The sequence below is a fragment of the Lepidochelys olivacea genome, assembly GCF_965140295.1.
Source record: "Lepidochelys olivacea isolate rLepOli2 genome assembly, chromosome: 8".
NCBI lineage: Eukaryota > Metazoa > Chordata > Testudines > Cheloniidae > Lepidochelys > Lepidochelys olivacea.
This window is the reverse complement of record NC_140418.1, coordinates 92,711,337-92,734,345: the sequence shown is the minus strand read 5'-3', so window position 1 is coordinate 92,734,345 and position 23,009 is coordinate 92,711,337. Positions and strand designations below refer to the sequence as shown.

Genomic DNA, 23,009 nt, shown 5'->3' with positions numbered 1-23,009 from the left:
GCACCTCGGACATGACGATGACGGCTACCAGTCATACTGTACCGTCTGCTGCCACAAGGCAAGGGGTTGCTGCTACTGTGTAGCAATGCCGTACCACGTCTGCCAGCACCCAGGAGTCATAGGGTGACGGTTACCTGAGCGGGCTCCATGCTTGCCATGGTATGGCGTCTGCACAGGTAACTCAGGAAAAAAAGCGCGAAACGATTGTCTGCCCTTGCTTTCATGGAGGGAGGGAGGGAACGGGGGCCTGACAATATGTATCCAGAACCACCCGTGACAATGTTTTAGCCCCATCAGGCATTGGGATCTCAACCCAGAATTCCAATGGGCAGCAGAGACTGCGGGAACTGTGGGATAGCTACCCACAGTGCAACGCTCCGGAAGTCGACTCTAGCCTCGGTACTGTGGAAGCGCTCCGCCGAGTTAATGCACTTAATGCACTTAGAGCATTTTCTGTGGGGACACACACACTCGAATATATAAAACCGATTTCTAAAAAAAACGACTTCTATAAATTCGACCTTATTCCGTAGTGTAGACATACCCTATGTTCTAGACAGGGAGAAAGAGTGGTTCAGTGCTTGGCCTCTTTGCTGACAGCAAGGGTGACAAGTGTGATGGGCTGCTTTTATGATGTGGACATTAATCAACGTGAAACTGGACTGAGACCATCAATTCTACAACGCAAGCCACTGACCAGCCAGTGGATGGTTACTTTTTGCCAGGACCATTTGCAGCCGGGTTTGAAGTGACAATAAAGGTATCGTCCCATCTTTTTTTTACTACTCAAACTTAATACAATTTACTTTATTATTACTTTCTCATTTGGCAAAGATTGAGAGCATGTGCGACACCTCCCATTGGAAGGGCAACTCAAGGGGTAAGAATATATCAGATGGCTGAATGGGAGATAGTTGAATAAACTTATGGGGAGAAATCCTGAAGTCATTATTCAGGGCTAAATTCCTGCTGAGGTAACTCTGCTGACTTTGATGGAATTACAACAGCAGAGAATTTTAACTCAAATGCCCAGGGAAGCCAGGGACCAAGTAAAACCTGATGCTCACACATTCCCTTGAGTGTCTGCAGATCCAGGCCTGGGAGACATGGAAGCGGGGAATGTTGCTTTGTGGCATACTCCCTACTTCCACAGGAGCTGCTCACTGCGGGCCCTTTTGGGTTTGGGTTCTGTGGAATTGGAGGGGCCAGGCTAGGGAAGGAGAGGTGAGATGGAGGAGCGAAAGCCAGAGAAAGTTAATACAGGCAGGGCATATATTGACTCATACTGGCTTGCCCCACTGTGCTGTAGGATCCCCCCTTAGAGAGGTTCCCAAAGGCAGAGGGAGCCCTTGGAAGCATGGTTCCTGTTAGAAGGATCAGGGGGATAGAGAAACCGTAGATAAAGGCAGCAAAGCAGAAGCCCCTTGCCTCTTGCAGCTCTCAGGGGTTATAAGGCAACATGCATCTCAGCTACAGTGTCCTTAAAGGGTGCAGCACATGATTTGTCCTTGTCTACAGTTGCAATTAAAGAAGGCTCAGCTTCACCTATGGTCAATCTCTATTTTACAGTTGTGCAAACTCTGACTCAGAGAGGTTGAGAATTTGCCCAAGGTCACAAAGCAAGCCAGTAGCAGAGCCAGGAATAGAGACCATTAGTCCTCCTCCTTTGGTAAAAGTCTCTCTCTGTCTTGTAGAACTGCAACAAGACAATCACAATACCTTGGAAGAGAATGAAAGTGTATAGTGGTTTTATTATTAACAAAGTACAGACACAATCTCCATAAGGGGCCACAATTTAGCTGAATGTGACTGTTGAATGTAAGGCAATGAAACATATCCAAATATATTACATGTAGCTACTCAGAGTCCTACACCAGAATATATGGACAGACAAATAGTGAAGCGACACAAGTCAAAACATACAGAGATCAGCTGAGCACCTGGAAGAAAAATGTGGGGTTTGCCTAACTGACTTTGGGGCTAGGGGCAGTTAGCTGAAGACAACCATGTGCACTTTGTCACAAAGTTATCAAAACTATTTAAAAATTGAATTGTCGGTAATATGTGGTCAGAATTCTGAAGTAAATGGACTCAAGCGACCAGAGAAAAACTCTTTGCCTTAGTATTTCTCTCTCTTTTAAAGTTTTCGACAAACTCTGTTTAGGTCTCATCTAGGACTTGTATAGTCTTTCATTCGGAACTGAAATTCTTTTTAAAACTCCATCACATTAATCAAAATGATATTTTTTTTTACATTTATATACAGCCTTTCTCCCTGAAGGATACCCAAACACTTTCCAAATCTAAACTATGCTGTGCACACTATACAGGGGATTGACTTCATTCATCTCTGATTCTTTTTTTTAGTACCAGGATGGACCATTATGATCCATAAGGACCATCTGACCATAAGGTTTAATACTGCCCATCACCGTAGAATCTGAGTACACTGTATCTGACCTCCTGCAAAACACAAACCACAAAATTTCATCAGTGGTTCCTGAATCTAGCCCAACTTGTGGCTGAACTAGAGCACATCAGTAAGACAGACATCCAATCTTGATTGAAAAACTCTAAAGGATAAATTGACTCTAAAATGAGGTGAAATATACTCTCCGCTTAACAGCTGACAGTAGTACCACACAACAGTAAGTTAGGAAGAGAGGAATACTGTATTCGGTTGAAACTGGAGGGATCCTTTAAGTAGGAGGAACATAAGGTACCTAACATGAAATTTGATTGGGAAAGTGGGATTAACCACCACTACTCTTGCCAAGACGTGCCACTGGATCTTTAAAGACAAGAATCTCAGATTTATATCCCAACCAAAAGACCACACTTCCTATGGCATAGGCCCCTCATACACTAGGCTGGGGTATTGACTCAAAGAAAATAGTCCCACCTACGAAGTCACCAACACAATTTCCTGCACTAACTGTAAGTAAAGGGTGACAGCGCTGATAACTATCTGCACTGATCTCCATCCAGTGATGCCAAGTTCTTTCTACCTGTATCTACTGCCTGTGTAAAGTTAAACAAATAAACATACCACCCTTGGGCCACCTGAAGCTTGTTGCCATTTTCTTACAGGCCTATGGAAATCAATGTCTGGATAGCGAGGCAAGTGATCTGTCTGAGGAACATCTCCCCTGGGAAAAGAGCCAAGATGCTGCCCCTTCTCAATGGCCCTAGTCTCTCCCTGAAGGATTTTCCCACTCCTGCTGTGGACTTTCTGACACTTTATTACTTCTTTCCAACACTTCGAGAGTGCCACTGAAGTCTGCTAAGTCACAGCCACCTAGGTTTAAGAGGGACATTCTTGGTACATCATCAGTGCATACAGTTATGTTCTCCTTAAAAAACAATCTTATGGGCCAGCCCATTGATCTCCTGGTATTGTTTTATAAGGCCTGGGAGGTTGCAGTTGCATCCGAATCTCTCTCCCCACTCCCTAACTGCAAGTGGCTGTGTGCCCAGCTCTGCATTGCCACGGTGAGACAGAATGAAAGTAGTGACTTCTGTTGCTCTGGCGAGAACTCTTCCTAGCTAATATTTAAACTGACAAGGACAGGCTTAAGAATAGTCTACGCTGGAAAAGTATAGCTATGCCAGGAAACCCTCATAGTGTAGAGAAAGCGTCTACCTAGCAAAAATGTGCTTTGCCTTCACAGTGGATGAAATAAGCTATACTGGCAAAAACACTTTTTTGCTGGTATAGGGCTTTTGCCAGAATAAAAATGTCAAAAAAAATCACACCCCAACCAACATCATTATAGCAGCAAAAGTTTCTAATGTCGACCTGTCATTAGAAAGAAAACCAGTCTAAGCTAGCGGTCACCATGCCAGGCATTGAGGACTGGGAAGTGTTAACCGGTTGGGAGGAAAGCAAAGGAGCTGTCAGCCTTTGTCAGGATTCTGAAGCCCTGTTATCCCCTTGTTTTAGTTTCTTGTGAGTTTGGATCCATAGAGCCATGAAGGGATCCTGCAGCATCAGCTCAGGTGACAGTCTCAGCTCCAGAAAAGTCGAGGAGGGTTGCGGCAGGTCAGGACCGAGGAGCACAAGCCTAGCTTGAAGCACATTCATCCACTGGGCTATCAGTCTCTGCCTTTTATATATTTTCACTCAAAACAAAAGGCCGGTGGGCGGGGGGGTCAGAGAGAGTAATCCTGGAGGAGTTAAAAAGAATACCTTGACCACAGGGTGTCACTCTAGACCCACATTTGGGTCAGCACACAACCTTGTCTATGGCAGCAGGAAATTTGTTTCCGTTGCAGATTCGTAATAAGCCTTACATCCACTCTTACGCTAAATACTGGATGGCACCGATAATTTTATGCATTTAACCCCCCCAAATATAGTGGGTGCTGCTTTCTTAATGCCCCGGGTAGAGCTCTCTAATATGGGCACTAAAGCTAGCAAAAGGAAAGGGTGTCCTGATCTCAGTAGTTTTCTAACTTTCAGGAAAAAAGAAAAGATGGTGGTTCAGAAAAAACATTCCACTCAGAGCCACATTCATATTTGCAGTGCACCATGGCTGCTCCTTCTTGACTTAATTATATGTGATCTTTATCCTGTTGAACATCTGGATCAGCAGCCTTCAAGAAACTCCACTATTGAAACTAACACCTGGGAGAATGTAAGACGGAAGGAGGAAAGGAAGTTACTCTAGGCATGGGATACGGCTGGTTTAAGGTTAAATAAGAGCAGTCACTTTGGTCTGTGTTTCAGTTATGTAAAAGGAGGAAAAAAGAAAAGGCTCTCGAATACATTTTCCATTCACCCTTGCAATTTTAAAAAACATTTTGGTTTAATATAAAATTAATCCTCAAAGCCAGGTTCCAAGAATTTCCTGGTGCTACTATGACTCCCTGTTTGTTCCTTTCAGGTGCTCTGTGTTCCGTATATGTTAATCTGTGCAAGACTACAGTATATTCTCCCATGGCAAGGAGTTTGATAGATCTCTAGAGTTGGATCGAGTAGTTTAAGTGCCGATGGAGGGCGTGGACCAGCGTTCATGTCGCACTCCCCATCAGCACCCGGCCTGGGTCAGGGAAGCTAATGATCCAAACAGCAGACCAAATTTGGTGATCAATCCTGGTCACATGACACCCAAGGCATGCTGTGCATACGCTAAGAAGGAGTGCTGATAATGCTGTGCTTTCAAGTGCTCGTGCCCCTCAGAAACCGGTTTCTGATGAAGTAGGAGCTGGTTTTTAGTTCCACTCTCAAATAAACCAAAAAACAACGGCATCGTTTCTTGCATCAAGTTCTGGTGTGGGCTTGTCAAATTCCGCTACAGTCTTAACTAGACTTCTCCTACATTCAGCCAGCTCTCGAAACTGCACGGTGTATTTCAGTCTTAGATAAGTAAAAGGCATGATCTTTGCTGCACTTTTGTGCTGGGGTCAGCAACGGGAACCGCCACTCACCTGCACTCCCCACACAAGCAGCAGGGCAGGATCTCTGCTTGGTGCTAAATAGAATGCTTGGATAGTGAGCAGGCTTCTACAGAGGCCCCCACAGGGATCTGATCTACTAGTTACGAGTCTGACTATCCAGCAGGCTAGAGGGTGTGCTGCGGTCAGCAGCATGCCAGCTCAGGAGCCGGCTGCTCTTTTTCAAAGCATCAGCAAAGTGTGACCTTTTGCGTTTCCTCTCTGGCAGGAGTCCTGAAGCAGAGGACACGTTTGCAAAAATTCCTGCTGGTTGGGACAGAATTTGTCCCTGTGTGTATAGTGTGCGATTCAGGTGACTATCATGTACATCACACGAGTTCTTCACTGCAGCCATCCATCAATTATGCTTTGAACCATTCTACAAGGTGCTGAGCGCATACATTGAGAGCAGGGGTGCTATCTACCTTGGAAGGAATGCTTATCACCATGCAGGATCAGACCCTTTGCTTCGAAAAAGGCACTGCCCAAAGTTGTATTTAAAATCAATCTTACCTGCCCTTGAATCTATAATTTCTACAGTCAGTTCATTCTTCTGTTCCGGAACAGCGTTTTGAGGCATGCTCAGTATTATTTTTAACACTTCATGGTTTTCCTCCAGGACATCATCCTTAATGTGGATGTTCCAAGACTTTATAGAAACACCTGCAATGTGTAAAAGCAAATGAAGGAATCGCAGTAACTCTGGAAAATGTCTTTTATGCAGCACAACAACAAAAAACGCAGTCATATCACGACAGCAAAACCTTATCTAAATAAAGATCAAAGTAAGCAGCAAAATCAAACTTTAATTGTAGAAGTGAGGACTGGAGAGAGAGCGCAGTGTCAGTAACACCCTACAATAGGAAGTTCTTCTTGTACTAATTCATTTATAGTTCAATCTACGCTTGACACAGCAAATTTTGATCACAGAATTGTTTCTACCTGGGTACAAAAGCGCTTGGAAATAGCCTCACTTCAGCCATCACTGACGTAGCTCTGCTGTTGCTGCTGACTCTAAGCACAGAGAAGGGCAAGCAGAGGTTTGTACTGACTGAGCTGATCAGGGTTTACTCCTGCTTGAACCTCTCTCTGCAGTAAAATAAGAGCACGGTGGGAGTGGTTTATGATATTGCCTATGCTCCTATAAACATAGTACAGGAAACACTGCAAATTCTTTACTGTGGGTAATATCACTGAGTTTCAGAAGCAACTGGACTGGTTTAAAAAGTGGCCAGTATATGTGGATAAATGTTGGTATCCATAAGTTCATTTGGGTAACAACTAGAAAGCATTCTCAATCAGCCCCATCTAGTAGAGAGAAAAGCAACTGCAGAGGTGACAGCTCGAAGAGGGAACTAACACTAAAAAAATGAACTAACAAACCACATCTTGCAACTGTTAGCCCCAGTTCCATCCTAAGTTACTTTTCCATTGGTGATAACTTTCACACTCACAGCTGCTGATGCAAGGTAGAGTGCAACAGTTCGTCAAATTTCCATAGAAGACCTTTTCTAGTGCTACCTATTAAGAAGCAAAAGCAGCAGTGCATGCAATCTCATAAGCACCCCAAAGCCAGTTCTTTGTTTCACATTACCTCTTTCACATCCTTGAGACACCTGCTCCATGCTGCATCTTCATCGCCTAGAACAGTTAAGTCCAGAAAGTCACTGCTACCACTGTGGTGTAGCAATCAAATGTTATTACCTTGAGTGCCATTATGGTCTTTATTAAGCCTTTGTAACCAAATTCTTAGCCTAATTGTTTTCATAGAAATACAGAGCACACTGGACATTTCCTGCATGAAGATTTAATAGAATGCCATCCCTCGGCCCAAATTCCGCTTTACCCAATTTTGCTTTTACAAAGCTGCAGGAAACACAGCATGAAAGACAATGGGCCAGATTCCAATCATGCAAACTGGTGTAAAATAGAGTAATTCCCTGGAATCAATAGTTCCTCTTGATTTGCACCAAAGTAACAAAGATCAGAAACTGGCCCTGTATCTAGAGCCACAGTTTACTTCAGACAGCAATAAACTACTTGTACGTGGTTTAAAGAGCTAATGGGGGGACAGGGCTGTTTACTAGAGACAATGGCTTTGAGAACCAACATGTAATCACCTGAAATTAGCAGTAGCTCTTGACTGCAGAAACTACACCTGGGCTATGAGGGCTGTGTGCAGCTGGTGTTACAGACCTGCATTCAGCTGCAGAGAAGATGAGAGGTTGGGGAAATGATTCACACACCTTGCATATTAGACAAGGGCTAGCACAAGTACTAATCTGGCTACTACTGTAGGATGAGTGGTGAGAGGATGATGTGGACTCCAGAAGAAGGCTCATTCCCTTCCAGATCCCCAAATCAGGAAAGTATGTACTTATGTCCCATTAAAATAGATGGGCTTTAAGCATATGCTTAAGTGCATTCCTGAATCTGAGCCCTGCAGCAGAATGTGCCCCACAAACACCTAATAATCTAATAATCAGAGAGGAATAAAAAAAGAGGAAAAATATTCAAACTCGAGTGAAATTTACTAAACCAAACACCATAAATTCATTTCAAAATTATGCTCGAGTCAACAGTGTGCCCTTGTTGCCAAGAAGGCCAATGGCATTTTGGGATGTATACGTAGGGGCACAGCCAGCAGATCGAGGGACGTGATCTTTCCCCTCTATTCGACATTGGTGAGGCCTCATCTGGAGTACTGTGTCCAGTTTTGGGCCCCAAACTACAAGAAGGATGTGGATAAATTGGAGAGAGTCCAGCGAAGGGCAACAAAAATGATTAGGGGTCTGGAACATATGACTTATGAGGAGAGGCTGAGGGAACTGGGATTGTTTAGTCTGCAGAAGAGAAGAATGAGGGGGGATTTGATAGCTGCTTTCAACTACCTGAGAGGTGGTTCCAAAGAGGATGGTTCTAGACTATTCTCAGTGGTAGAAGATGACAGGACAAGGAGTAATGGTCTCAAGTTGCAATGGGGGAGGTTTAGGTTGGATATTAGGAAAAACTTTTTCACTAGGAGAGTGGTGAAACACTGGAATGCGTTACCTAGGGAGGTGGTGCAATCTCCTTCCTTAGAAGTTTTTAAGGTCAGGCTTGACAAAGCCCTAGCTGGGATGATTTAATTGGGGATTGGTCCTGCTTTGAGCAGGGGGTTGAACTAGATGACCTCCTGAGGTCCCTTCCAACCCTGATATTCTATGATTCTATGAATTCCTTGAGGTGACACTATTGGACAAAATATCTGGGCCATTTTATAAACTATCAACAAGTAACTGTAAGGTAAATCAAAAGGAAAGTGCTTTCTCTCTCATTTTTGGCACAGATTTTGGATATTAAGAGTTGAGAGGCTTACTCTTGAGTCCTTAATAGGGCAGAAGAAGAAATCCACAAACAATAGCAGAGTCTTCCAAACTCCTAATTAGAGCTAAGCGAAAGTTGGAATTTCCATCATGTGGGAAATTCTGATATTTCAACATGGGTTTTCATCCTAAATTGGGACAAAATGTTAAAATATGAAAATTTTTCACAGAGCAAAAAGTTCCAAAAAATTTCAGTGCGGAAATGTTGAATGGTCGACTGAAACGAAACATTTCAATATTCCTGAAGCAAAATATTTGCTTTTGGTTAGTTGAACCAAATCTAAACATTTGATGTTGAGAGTATGCTCAGCTCTTCAGGTGGGCAGTATAGCTTATGGGTCACCTTGCAGTGCTCATCCTTAGTATTAAAAACAGGCCAAAAATCCTTGCCATTTTAATTTGTAGAGCCATTACTTGTATATTAAAAATGTTCTCACTGAAATAATCTTTAACCTTCTTGTTTGTTCTGTCAGGACTGGCAGAGGGCGGGAGATGGTTAGCAGGGAAGCACATAATCTGCAAAATCCATGTGAAGAGAAGGGGAAGTTACATGAGGAGAATCAGCTCTTTCATTATACACTCAGTGCATTCAAGTGGTAATTATCGCCCCCCCTTAGAAAGCCATAAAGGCAAGACAAGGAGCAAAGAGGCCAGAACAAGTGGTGGTGAATATAGAGGCATCAGCGCCAACAGAAGTCCCTAGTGAACTGGCTTGGCAGTGGTTAGAAAGTGAAATAAATCCCAAGCACCAGCCAATGTAGACCATGGAAGATGGTCAGCACCACTCACAGGAAAGCCTTTCTGTGTGATGTTCTCCTCCCAAGTGTACAGTAGCAGAAATAATACTTAGTATTTCAATTGTGCATCCATCCAAGACTATCAAGACTTTACAAAAATTAATAAATTAATTCCCACAACACCTCTGTGAGACTGACTGTCTCCATTTTACACATTGGGTACTAAGAGCTTTTGAAGATCTGGGTCTGTATGTCTATAGTTGGGCACCCAAACATTGAGATTCCCAATGGAGAACACTTGGAAATTTGGGTCCAGGTGGCCTAAAGAGAAAGGATGGTCTTGTGGTTAAGGCATTGGTATTCCTGGAATTATAGAGGCCTGGGTTCTAGTCCCTTCTCTACCACAGACTTCCTCTGTGAACTTCGGCAAATCACTCTGTTCCTTGTGGTTGTTTGTATTTTTACAGACACGTCCCGATCTAAAAGCGTGATGATACCTGCAGAAAGGATTGTGAGGTGCTCAGACATTGCAGTGATGGAGTCCATATACCCACTTAGAATATTCCTCTCTCTACCTTTTTTCAGCACCTGACCACTACTGAGAAAGCCCTATGCACAAGCATCCCCTAAGTGTGAATAAATCTGAAATCTTTATCCAGTTCTGCACAAACATCAAGGGTAGCTTTTGGGTAGTCATTTCTATCTGTCTAAATACAGTAGTAGCAGAGCACCTCACAATCTTTAATATATTTATCCTCACACTTTTAGGTAGAGAAGTAGTATCCCTATTTCTACAGAGGAGGAACAGAGCGACTGCTTTTTGGGCCGCTGGTGGATATGAAATTCACATAGGAAAAGCTTAAAAAACTGACTTCGCGGAAGTAGTCGGAGTGCCACAGAGGGGAAAGACAGCCCCATCACTGCACTGGATTTTTCTCTCCAGTTATACTGCCTCAGTGCATCTGGGTATTTGTATGGAGATGCTGTTAGAAGAGGCAACCGAGGGCACCCACGTGGGAGCAGCTGCTCTAAGAAGCCACTTGAAAAACAATCAGTCACCAGAGTGAGTGAAACATCTGTGGTGCTGCTGCTCCAAGCCTCTCTCAACACAACATTAGCGCAGCAGGGGAAAGGGCAGATAGAAGCAGCCCCATCAATGCAGTAGCTCAGTGACCGGACCAAACAACATGTGTGGCCCACTCCTCACTACACGGGTCACAGAACCAAACAAGTACACCTGGCAGCATTACGGGCATGGCTGCATAAAGGCAGTTTGCTCACATGATATTGCAACTCACTGCTGAAGGGATACTTACAGAGGATAACCAAGCACGGCCGAAAGCACCCTTCAGCCTGCATCCTAAGGGAAGAAATGGTCAAAGGCGGGCCGTGCACTTTCACCTCTCATGTAGGCAGAGAGAGGGTGAGAGGCGCAGCACAGAACTCGTAGCCCAAGGGGAAGGGAGGGTAAAGCCACTTTAAAGTGATCCTGGGCTGCTCTGAGAGCTGGAGAGGACCCCAGAATAATTTAGACACCCTTAGGAGACTCCCAGGGCTGCCCTACACAGCACCATCCAGAATCTCCACACCACTACTTGCTGCAGCCCCATCTTCAACACACAACCTCCTACCCCTGCACCAGGGCTTGCAAAGGAATCCTCAAAAGGCATCCACAGTATGCACCCAGGCAATCCTCCCACAGCTGGAACCAGGGCTTTTAGGGCCCTTTCACATAGTGTAAAGGGTCCAGAGCAGGACTGAAGAGCTCACCCAGAGCATTCCATGGGGATTTATAAAATATTCGCACTACACAATTCCAAAGGGGCTAATCCCAAATGTTCTGGAGTGAAAACTGCTCCGTGGACTAGCTAAATACACAAATAGGATAATTTGCTGCTATCTTTTTATAATGTGCCCATGAGCATCTATTAACTGGCTGTTTCTTTTTTCAGGGTAGTGAGGGAAGTGGTAAACCAATTTATTTCCCATCAATAAATATCAGCACAACAAATGGCTCTCTTCATGTACACCTTGCATACACCGTAATGAAGCATCTTTGAAAACCCATCTGACCATCCTGCCACATTTCTGACTTCTGCTTTTTCCTCCATTGGGATCGTCACCACGGTTAGTGAGACAAGTGCCATCAAGGACATTGATACCATTGTGTTTGATCTTAAGAATGCAGATGGCAAACAGCCTTCCTGTCTACCAGCTCCTCCCTGAGGTAAGGACTAGGTAGAATTCTATCCTCTGAACACCAGACACACTCTTTCAACTTTGTAATGACTTGGTCAAGTTGCAGAAGTTGGATGGGAAGGAGTCTAGGCTGCAGCAGGCACTGTTTTAATTGGGACGTAAAGGAAAGTCTGTGTGTCAGCATCTTGAGATATGATGGAGAGGAACAGAGAGAAAGACATGTATGTATATGCTAGTCAAAAGATTTTAATATTGCTTGGGCTATTGTCACTGTCCTAAAGGTTTTTTATTCAAACACTGATGTATGGAGACTGTCCTGATCAAAACAAAATCTACCTCCAGACTAGGATCTGAGGGCAGTTCTCCTATCTTACTGAGGAAGAAGGAAGAGAATGGAAGAAACGCAGAAAGAGCCTTTTTCTTGTGATGATTGCAGACCTAAGATGAGACAGTATATAAAAAACAAGACATAAATAAAAATAATCAGTGATTTAAAGTGACTCGATTTTAGGACAATCAACTTCATACTGCTTAAACGAGCATGATTCTCAGAGAAGGTTGGCATTGAACAGCCTAAGTCGGGCACTCAAAAGCTAAGGCTTCCAAATGTGTAGCTATAATTGCTGTTTTTTTTCTGCTCCCCAGCAGATAAGGGAAAGGGTTGATTGTTTTAAGACCTGCTGTATGAAAGAAAAATGACTGTAGTCAGTTTATAAAACTATACTTAATACATTCAAGACGAAAGAAATAGAATTAAGACTATAACAGGATCAAACTGCACTGAATTTGCAGTACTGTGAGTGAAGTCTAAGCCAGCTCTAGCTGAGACCTCTTGGACCTTAAAAACAAAACAAGACACCAGTAAACTGCTTTAGATACAGCAACCAGGAATTTTGGCTTCATATTGTTAGCAGGTGTAAATGGCAACAAAAATGTGGTCAGTAGAGATTCACCCATAGAAACAGGTCTCATATCCTACCCTTATGCCACCAAAGGATGGCTCTGCACTCTGTCCTGTCCTTACCACCGTAATGGCAACAGTCCCAACATTTTCACAGACACGATAGCAAGTTTCCACCAGTTCAACTCTGGACCATTTCATTTCAAGTCTGAAAAAAAATTAGATCTGAAAATATTAAAATATTCCTTATTGCTAGCGCATATGCAGCACAGAAATGTGGCTTATAGCCACCGTTGTTTCCTGCTCCTGGCTGTGTTCAGGAGAGCTCAATACAGCTGTGGATGGAGCCCTGGGGCTAACATCCTCTGTACCACTCAGCTATTGGACAAAATAATCTACTTTACTAATCCCACATAACTGTAAACAGTACATCCAGCATGTTTCAGGCTGGACAGAATCTGCAGATTTAACTGTATCCCATAATTTGACATACTTGACCCCTCAACGTCCGATGTTCTACTTATGTTCAGTATCCAGGCATTCTTCATTTTCTTCCCTATCACATATTTATCAGCTGCTATAAAAAAAAATACAGATTTAAAGTCTTCCTGTAACATTTCACTTGTTCTGTGACTTAATAACAAAAAGAGCAGTGACTAGAAAGGCCAGAGTTCAGTTTCTGAGCTCTGTTACCATTTGCAAACCGCATTTTCCCTTAGCTCCTCACTTGAAATACAGCCGACAGTGCAATTTTATGCTATCTCAGGAGCTGTAAAACTGTACATTGCTAGAGGAATTTAAAATCATTGTTCTACACCAGGGCAGAAATCTTAAAAATAGAAATATAAAAGATAAAAAGGGAGGATTAAAGGGAAAGTTCTGGATTATACTATGTATAGGAATGTTCTTTAGATTTTTAAAACAGATATTTGATTTGCTTTTAGAAGTGAAATGGTGCATTATTTTTATGATGATTTTTGTTTAAATTCCCTAAGCTTCCAAAAATGTAAAACATAGTGTTTGGGAAGACAAAAAACAAAACAGAAACCCCTCCCCATCCCCAACAATCCACCCTAGCTAAAAAATCTTCATCTTGACAAGCTTACTTCAAATCATTTAACTACATGAGCCAACAACCTAGATTCTGGTCCCATGTTCAGATCCTGGCAGGCAAACCTACAAAACCATGAGGAGCCCAATTGATCTCAGTGGGACTCAGCGTAGCTGAATCTGATGGCAGGATTGGGGCCTTAATTTGTACAAAATGATCTACAGTGTGTTGAAATGTACAAAGTGATGACATTAGTGTTCTGAAATGGCAACGTGGTCTAGTGAACAGGGCACAAACCAGCAGGCAAGAGACCTGGGCTTTGTAGCTCTGCCATGGACCTGCTATGTGACCTTGGACAAGTCACTTCTCTCTATGTCTGTTTCCCTTGCACCCTTCATATACTTTGCCTATTTAGATTGCAGGATCTTTGGGGCAAAGCCCATCCCTTACTACATTTTAGTGTATTGCTTAGCACTATGGGACCTCTATGGGCTACTATCATATAAAGGATTAAAAACAAAATGTCTAGAATTTTGTTACTGTTTTATTTTTGCAATTTCATGCCCATGAAGTTCTGCCTCTCTACAAAACTTCAGGCCCATTATTAATTTTCACCTTATGACAAATGAAATTAGCACAAAATGTACATTTTGCTCAAAATGTTGTGCTGTAGAAGTAATGCAGAGGTTGTGAGCCAAATTCTGCTCTCAGCTACACCACTGAGTAAATCCAGAGTAACTCCATTTGATCACAAAATGTGCTTTATATTATATTCTGGCCATTTTCAGGACCTGATTTCACTGTCACTTACAGGTTTTATACCAGTCTAACTCTAGGGGACCTGACCACGGTTCCTGCTACAGCCTCTTTGTGCCACACCTGTGGTACAAAAAGACTACTAAAGTCAGCTCAGTAAGCCAGCTGAGGGTTCTGCTGTCATAGAAGAATCCTTTGATGGTGAACAGCTGGGGTGGTCAGTCTTGCACCACTATCCTTCATTCTGAGCAAGCCGGGGTTATAATCTGTTGCACAGAGGACATGTCAATGTGTCCCAGAGGAGAGGGGGGTGTAGCTAGAACACTAGTATTCCAGAGATCAACAGCAGTTAGAATAACCACTGCAGCTGGTAAAATTTAGAGCCACTCTGAAGTTGCTGTATGCTACACTGTGGACCCCCACATAGCACCAGTATCAAGGAACCACAAAGGTGGCTGAGAACTGTTTATCAGTTACTTCAGGGGGGTTGTTCCCGACTTACACTGATGTAGACAAGGTCAAAATCAGGCCCGGATTCTTACTGACTGTTTTATTTTTCCATCAAGTATTGGACCTGGCCAGGGAACAGATGACAGAACCTTCAAACTCCACCTGAAACCATGTTAGATTCTGAAAATGTGCCTGAAATTTAAAATAAATTCTTTCTGTGGGGATAAAATTTCCTCTCAGAAAAACTATAAGCACCTTGATATTTTACAAGGGACAAACACTGCTATTTGTGAAGATCATACATTCCCCTCCCCCAACAGATTATACTGCCCCCTCAGCTCACCCCCGAGTGAATATACTTGACTGGACTCTGACACTTACTCTTCTGGAACCATTGTATTTCCTGCCATATCTGATACTTGAAATTCAAAGCTATATGCAGTCACTTCAGTGGAGGGATTTATGATGTACCGGATGATCTGCTGGTTTAAATCATTCTGGGTAAAAGTACTGCGTACATAACTACCTGCGATAGACAATGTACCATTATAGCAGAGCTCAGATTTTCCAATTCATTATGGTCACTGCTGTATTTTTTATTATTAATGTGCCTTGAAAAATAAGATGTTTAGCTAAGACTACTAATTCTTTGAAACTCAAATCATTTAAGCTGTCTAACCTTATTCAGGATAATTATTTCCATCCATTATCCATCATTCTAAAAATGACAGCTCTGGGACAAGGAGGCTTTTCAAGCAAATGTTTTAAGACAGTGTTTTAGGTTGCAGGCACTGGCAAATGTTAATTAAATTAGATAAACAGTGACTCAGAGTAGCTGTACTATACTAGAAAAGAAAGATGGAGATGGAGAGGGGAAGCAATTTAACATCTTAAAACCTATTAGATTTTTGGAAACAAGAATCTATCCCTTAGAAATTTATCTTGCCTAAATTCAGGTGCTTTCAGAAGATAATGGGACATTTGGTTGGGTATTTTTCATAATCACTGAGGGCTCAATAGTGAGCCAAGCAATGCATCTGTGCAGGGGACTAAGGAGGTATAAAAGCTCTCCTTACCTCCCTATACAGCCTACCTGCATCATGAGAAAATGCAAGTAAAGGGGCAGAGCAGCCAGCACTGGGCTGTTACTTCCCATCTCTTGCAGCTGGGTGGGCAGAGGTGGAGAGTGGGAGGAGCCTTGACTCTATCCTGCACAATGCACCAGCAAGAGCAGCTGTGCTGGTAGGGAAGGGGAAATAAATCTCCACTGAGAAAAGGTTGGGAATATACGCCATAGAGGAATCAAGGGGGCAGTTAGGGCCCAATTTTGATTCTCAGAGCATAGCTGCACTGCACCTTACTTAGGCTGGATGGCAGAGTTCAGCCCTTAAAACATAAAACACTTCAACCTAATAAATAGCCATGGTGAAGCTAAACATTGCTGAATTCAGGAATCAGGCAGACACCCAAAATTTTGGCTCTTATTCAGGTTAATGAAGTCTCTTCTCAGTCTCCAAAGCTTTGCTGGAAATTCCAGGTTGTTTCACAGGATTTCCAAAACTTTCTACTTCTGATTCCAGCTGGATCCTGGTAAGGTAGATGGGCACAAAAATTAATCCAAACCCAATTTCTGAACCTAAAAGTTGGTTGCAGAGTGTAATTTCAGAGAAGAGGAGAAAGTTCTTATTCTTTCCAAAAGGGGTTTGGTCCATTCCTTATGAAATGATAGGCCAAATTCACCTCTGCAATAAAATGGCAAAACTCTATTATCTTGAGTGGAGTTGCATCTGCTTATGCTAGCTCTGAAGTATGCTTTGTGACCTTATTCTTTAAGTTCTTCTATTTTCAGCTTTCATCAAACGTTATCAGAGGCTAGAGCTGAAACATTTAGAAGCTGTTCTAAAATCTAAAATCCACATATGTGGCATCTTCCTCCATTTGGTGCACCACACCTAACATCGCCTCTGAACAGGGGACAGACTGGAGTGACCTTGTGGAAACTGGATTGGTGGGCACCAAGCCACTAAGTGTCTCCCATCCAGAAGATTTGGTGCTGTGAGTAAGGAGTTGGCCAGGATTGTTCATTGGATGCTTTGGCATTTATCACTCTAAATCAGGATTCAATTTGGGTTGAGAGTTGGGCAGAGATTTTTCTATCCCTCCACCCAAGGTATTTCTAGGTGCTTATCACCATGGTATCAGAGTATCTCATCCTTGCTCTAATTTAAATCCATGCAATTCACCCATCCATATTTATAAATGAATACGGCACTGGACAGAATACAGACGTGCCAAACAGCTCCATTTATTTCAGATGGAACTAAACCAATTTACACCAGCTGATGATCTGGCTATAGTCCTTTGGGCAATTTACTTATAACATCTTGGACAAGCAACCTTAATTCTGGCATTTCCAAATTTTTTAGTGATTAACTTTGTAACCTCAATAAGTACTTTTAAAATAAAATTTTGATTTCCTTGCGTTTTAGAAAAGCAAAATGAAAAAACAAACACTATCACATGGCATCATATTGACACCCACAGGGATCATCAGCACACAGACCTCTGTGTCTTGAGCGAATGAAGTAACTGATAGCAGTGGTATGTTGTCATCTTCTGAGTGGACCAGCCCTAGAGGGGACTGAGGCACAGTCTTTGCCAGGGGGTTTCGCAGACATTTGCTGACAGCACAGGAATGGTGAGACTCAGGGATCTTGGGTCCCATTCCAGGCCCTGAGGGGAGTGGAGTGTACTCTGTGGGCACAGACTCTTCTGCCTGTTTCCTCAAAGCTTGATCTCCTTTTCTTCTCCACTCCCTCCAAACTTTCCTTGTCCCAGTCCCATTCTCTTCACCTATCCAGTCCATCTCCACAACTCAGAGTTCTTATCTCAGTCTCCTTGCCCAGCCAGTCCTAGTCACCCCCACCCCAATTCTTTGCCCCAGTCTTCTTGTCCAGCCAGGCCCATTTCCCCCATCTCAGTTCCTCATCTGATCTTTCTCCCCTCTCCCACTTGTTCCTAGTCCCAGTCTCCCTACCTCCCCACACCTCCACATCCAACCTCAAAGTTCCCCTCAAGCCAGTTGGTTCCCAATCACCCCTGCCACCTTTCCTCACAAGCTCCTACTCACAGTTTCTCCTTCATGGTTCCAAGTCCCAGGCACCCCCTTCCCCAGCTCCCAGGCCCAGCCTCCCTGCCCAACCAGTCCCAACCTGCCTTCCCATCCTGGCCCAGTATTCTTACCTAACCAATCCAAGTATCCCCACTCAAACTTCCAGTCACAGTCACTCACTCTCTCTCTCGCTCGCTCTCTTCTACTCTCCAGTCTCAGATTTCTTGTCCCAATCTGCTCCTTTCCCTGCCCTGGTCTAGCATTTGTCCCATCTGCATTCGAGTCAGACAACTTCCTTCTCCACGTTGCCTGGGTACCAGCAGAGGGGCCACTGAGAGCAGGGAGCTCTCAGTTCTAGTGCCCAGCCTCACTCAACCCAGAGCAGCAATTACAGGGAAAGTCTGGCTTTGAACCTTTAGTGCTGGGCTGGGGCATGCTTAGTCACTCTGTGGGGATGGGCATGCACAGTCCAGTCACCAATATGAATGGTGAGAGGACGCTCAGTGAGGATGGAATCATCAGAGATTTTTGCTATTAAAATCAAAGAAATCTACTGAGCATGTGCAAACTTCAATTTTTCAAGGGCATTTAATTGGGCCAAATTTGGTCAGATTTTCATGCAGATGACAAAAGGCACATCCCTGACACAAAGGCCACTCACAAATTTCAAGTCACTCCTCCAAACCATGGGGACACTAAAGCTGTTCAAAGAAAAGGTTGCCAGATTTTTTTAACATGGGCACAACAATGGATTTTTCCCTGGCCTGATTCTCAGAATGGCTGAACTGTTTTGACTGAAACTTTCCAAAAATATCAACTTTAGGCAGATGCCCAGCATGGAAAATTTCAGGCAAATTGTTAAAGTTTGTCAAAGTCATAAACAACTGCAAACAGGGCGTTATAATGCAAAACAACCTTAATATTAGGTGGTACTACCCACCTATTGTATTGTATTGCAGCCCCTGCCAGTTTGAGGGCTTCAGAGCTGCAGCTCCCAGCAGCTCCCACAGACAGCAGCACAGAAGCAAAGACCTGGTGCTGGAGGAGTCACAACAAGGAATTTTATTGGCATGTTGGGGTGACCAGCAGCAGGCTCCAAAGAGCCTGGACCAGGCTGGCTGGTGTGAGGTTCCGTCTGAAGGACTGTGTGGCCAGGGGGAGAGAGACTGAGGGGAAGAGGCTGGTTGTTGCCCTCCACTGCTGGAGCAGAAGGAGCCATTTTGACGCTCCCGCTCAGACGGCCGGGGACCTATCCAGAGCTCTTCCCTGTTCCACCACAGAGAGCCTGAGCCCCAAGAAGCTGTAGTACATTAAAATTAGTGAAGCCTGTAGGCTCCTTCTGCAGCAGGACCCAGGAGCCAACCAGGGCTTGACGCTGTCTGGGACACCAACAAGCTGGAAGGAGAGCTGCTGGCTGTATGGGGAGGAATACCAGCCCTATGCCTCGGGTCCAGCCCCACTGCCCAGATCAGACCTTTGGGGAGGGATGGGTTCTTCCCACCATTATACGGATATCACTGAGGGCTTTAATTGTTGTCGTGGGATTGGTGGGCGCCTTATGTCACCATCTCCGTGTCCTTTACATGCCCCCCCCTCCCCAATTCTGTTAAGTTACCTCTATGCAGTTCTGGGAATAAACAGTCACTTATCTCTCTGTACTTGTTAAGTAATCTCCTACAGGTCATAGGATTGTTACTGGTTTGTGCACCCAGCCACTAGGGTGGAGGCACTGGCCACTAAGAACCCAGAGTCCATTGGTAATGTGGGGGGGGCAGAGTACCTGTGGAGAAAGAAGGGGCTCCACCACTTTTGGGGATCAGGGGTGCCCCAGAACATAGGGAGAACATCTACAATATTTTAAATGGCCATACAGTAGATCAGCTGCAAAATTTTTTAAAAAGTGTTTTGGGAGCTTTATTTACATTCCAGGAAATCCTGCAGCTGGGTGTTTACTTGGGTCAACTGAATTCATTTCTTCCTAAAGTCATATTACCCTCCATCCTTCTTTTCATGTGCCGTCTACCCTCAGGAATGCCCTTCCTGAGCTTGTCTGTAAGGCCCACTACGATCTCGTCATTCAGATCCCTTCATTGTCCCCACTTCTGTCACACCTACAAGTCATAAGTCAACAGTGATATTTATCTCTCTGTTTGTATTTATGATATAAACAAAACAAAATTCCTTTACTCCACTGAGCTCTGCGCTAGCCCTGGCTGAGTAACCACAGCATTTTATTGAGGTTCCCTCTTCTTTCCTCCACCAGCAATATCTCCTTTCTTGTGTCATGCCTGAAATAAGGTCCAGTCTTGCAAAGAAGTACTTAATATTAAGAAGTCCCATTGTCTTAGAATCATAGAATCATAGAATATCAGGGTTGGAAGGGACCCCAGAAGGTCATCTAGTCCAACCCCCTGCTCAAAGCAGGACCAATTCCCAGTTAAATCATCCCAGCCAGGGCTTTGTCAAGCCTGACCTTAAAAACCTCTAAGGAAGGAGATTCTACCACCTCCCTAGGTAACTCATTCCAGTGTTTCACCACCCTCTTAGTGAAAAAGTTTTTCCTAATATCCAATCTAAACCTCCCCCACTGCAACTTGAGACCATTACTCCTCGTTCTGTCATCTGCTACCATTGAGAACAGTCTAGAGCCATCCTCTTTGGAACCCCCTTTCAGGTAGTTGAAAGCAGCTATCAAATCCCCCCTCATTCTTCTCTTCTGCAGGCTAAACAATCCCAGCTCCCTCAGCCTCTCCTCATAAGTCATGTGTTCCAGTCCCCTAATCATTTTTGTTGCCCTTCGCTGGACTCTCTCCAATTTATTTATTGTGGATAAAAAGATCAATTATTCTTGAAGTGTGGGGCCCAAAACTGGACACAGTACTCCAGATGAGGCCTCACCAATGTCGAATAGAGGGGAACGATCACGTCCCTCGATCTGCTCGCTATGCCCCTACTTATACATCCCAAAATGCCATTGGCCTTCTTGGCAACAAGGGCACACTGCTGACTCATATCCAGCTTCTCGTCCAGTGTCACCCCTAGGTCCTTTTCCGCAGAACTGCTGCCTAGCCATTCGGTCCCTAGTCTGTAGCTGTGCATTGGGTTCTTCCGTCCTAAGTGCAGGACCCTGCACTTATCCTTATTGAACCTCATCAGATTCCTTTTGGCCCAATCTTCCAATTGGTCTAGGTCCTTCTGTATCCTATCCCTCCCCTCCAGCGTATCTACCACTCCTCCCAGTTTAGTATCATCCGCAAATTTGCTGAGAGTGCAATCCACACCATCCTCCAGATCATTTATGAAGATATTGAATAAAACCGGCCAGTCTTCAGTGGGACTGCTCACCACATAAAATTAAACACGTGAATAATCAGGGCCTTTGTCAATACACTCTGCAGGGCAGGGACCAGAGCTTCTGATCGCTATTGTGAGGTATCTATCACACACTTGAGTACTGTAAAATAATAAATAATGAAATAACAGTACCAGATTACTCCCATTCCAAATACAGTTTGATTTATCCATTGTGAATCCCTCCAGCTAAGAGTTCATATGCAAATCAAATACCTGTTTTTGAGTTTTCCAGACACCCAAAGAAAGGAGGCCGCTGACCTTTGAAGGTGAGATCTTCATCTTTGTTATCAACATCTGTGAATTTCAGATTGCAAGCCATGATCAGAATTCCAAACCTGTTATCTTCCAGGTTCTGTAAGGTGGTTGGACTTTCTTTCACTTGGAGCTTTGGAGAGATTTTGTCATGTTGCTTGACCAGTTATGCATTATATTTGGGATGAGGGAAGGAGAGGAGAAAGTATACAGCGTTTATAAAATCTTCATGTGATGATTTAAAGAGGATTCTTAAAAACACTATGTCCAATCATTTTTTATTTATAAGTTTTTAAAAGTCAACTAGAAGCACACTACCCTGCTGTGTCCCCTGGTTTTCCCCATCACTTCACTAGAGAGCTGATCATTATTCATAATAAAAGGCAGAGTTAGCACTTTTCATAAACTTCAAAGCCCTTGAAAGTCATCCATCCTACTCCATGTCCACATGGAGAGAGGACCCAGGATGCATAGAAGTGGGGAGTTCCACGTACAAGTCATACTCCCCCTTTTTCCTAGCCCTATGGAACCTTTTTGGTGGAAGCTCTGTGTAGTTTGGGCTCCCCGGACCTGGGGGTGGTGAGGCGGGAGAGCCAGCTGGGCTCCTCCTAATTCTCCCCCTGCTAGCCTCATGGGGAAGATACTGCAAGTGAAGGCAGCTAAAGCTTGGATTCACTTACACTAGCTTCCCCCACTGTGCTGTGAAGAAGGGATGAGAGCAGAGCAGCAAACTACAGTGTAGAAAGAAGAAAGAAAGCCACAAGTGTTCAGAATTTAAATCAAGAAATGTTCAGCTATTCTAACTCCTTTACGTTTCTGGTTGTGTTCTTCCAAGCATGCAGCTAACTGGTAGTTTCTTTCTGAAAAAAGTCTAGAGAAGGAAAATGTTGGTACTTTAATCCCTTATAGTGTACAGTCCCTAAAGAAGGAACAAACCTGCCCTAGCAGTCACTGTAATTCAGCCAAGTGCTGAGTTTTATACCATTGAGATACTGATCTATCAAAACTTTCTTCACCTTTTCTGATAATTTGCACTCCTTTGGGATGCGCACCTTCATGCCATTGTCCAACTAATTAGTTGCTTCACTGACTGCATTCTGCAATTCTTAAGTGATTGTTCCCCACATGACATCTTATGACAACTGATTAGTAAACTAGGCCATGAGTTTAAGAAATATGCAATTTGGGCACTACTTCCTAGTAACTCTTTATATACCAATTTTTTTTATTTTTGTGAACTAAATAGGAAACAATCTGGATGAAAACATGTTTGCCAAGTGACTATATTTTACCAACTAGAATAAAGAAAGCATCTTAAGATTTACCTAACAATAGGTATTGAAGATGCAATCATGGAGGTATGTTCTGAAAAGTAAGACAAAACCTTTATTATAAT

General features: G+C 43.6%; 1 pseudogene across 1 annotated transcript in view; it reads right to left on the bottom strand.

The window, feature by feature from the left end:
- Positions 1-23,009, bottom strand: part of LOC311524960 (FRAS1-related extracellular matrix protein 1-like) — a 128,301-nt pseudogene that overhangs the window by 21,746 nt on the left and 83,546 nt on the right. Inside the window, exons 30-36 of the transcript in view lie at positions 21,575-21,746; positions 15,277-15,421; positions 12,717-12,846; positions 12,504-12,575; positions 12,074-12,175; positions 6,891-6,957; positions 5,950-6,099 (exon numbers count right to left, since the gene is read on the bottom strand). The product of the transcript in view is annotated as an FRAS1-related extracellular matrix protein 1-like (transcript). The remainder of the gene's footprint in view (positions 1-5,949; positions 6,100-6,890; positions 6,958-12,073; positions 12,176-12,503; positions 12,576-12,716; positions 12,847-15,276; positions 15,422-21,574; positions 21,747-23,009) is intronic.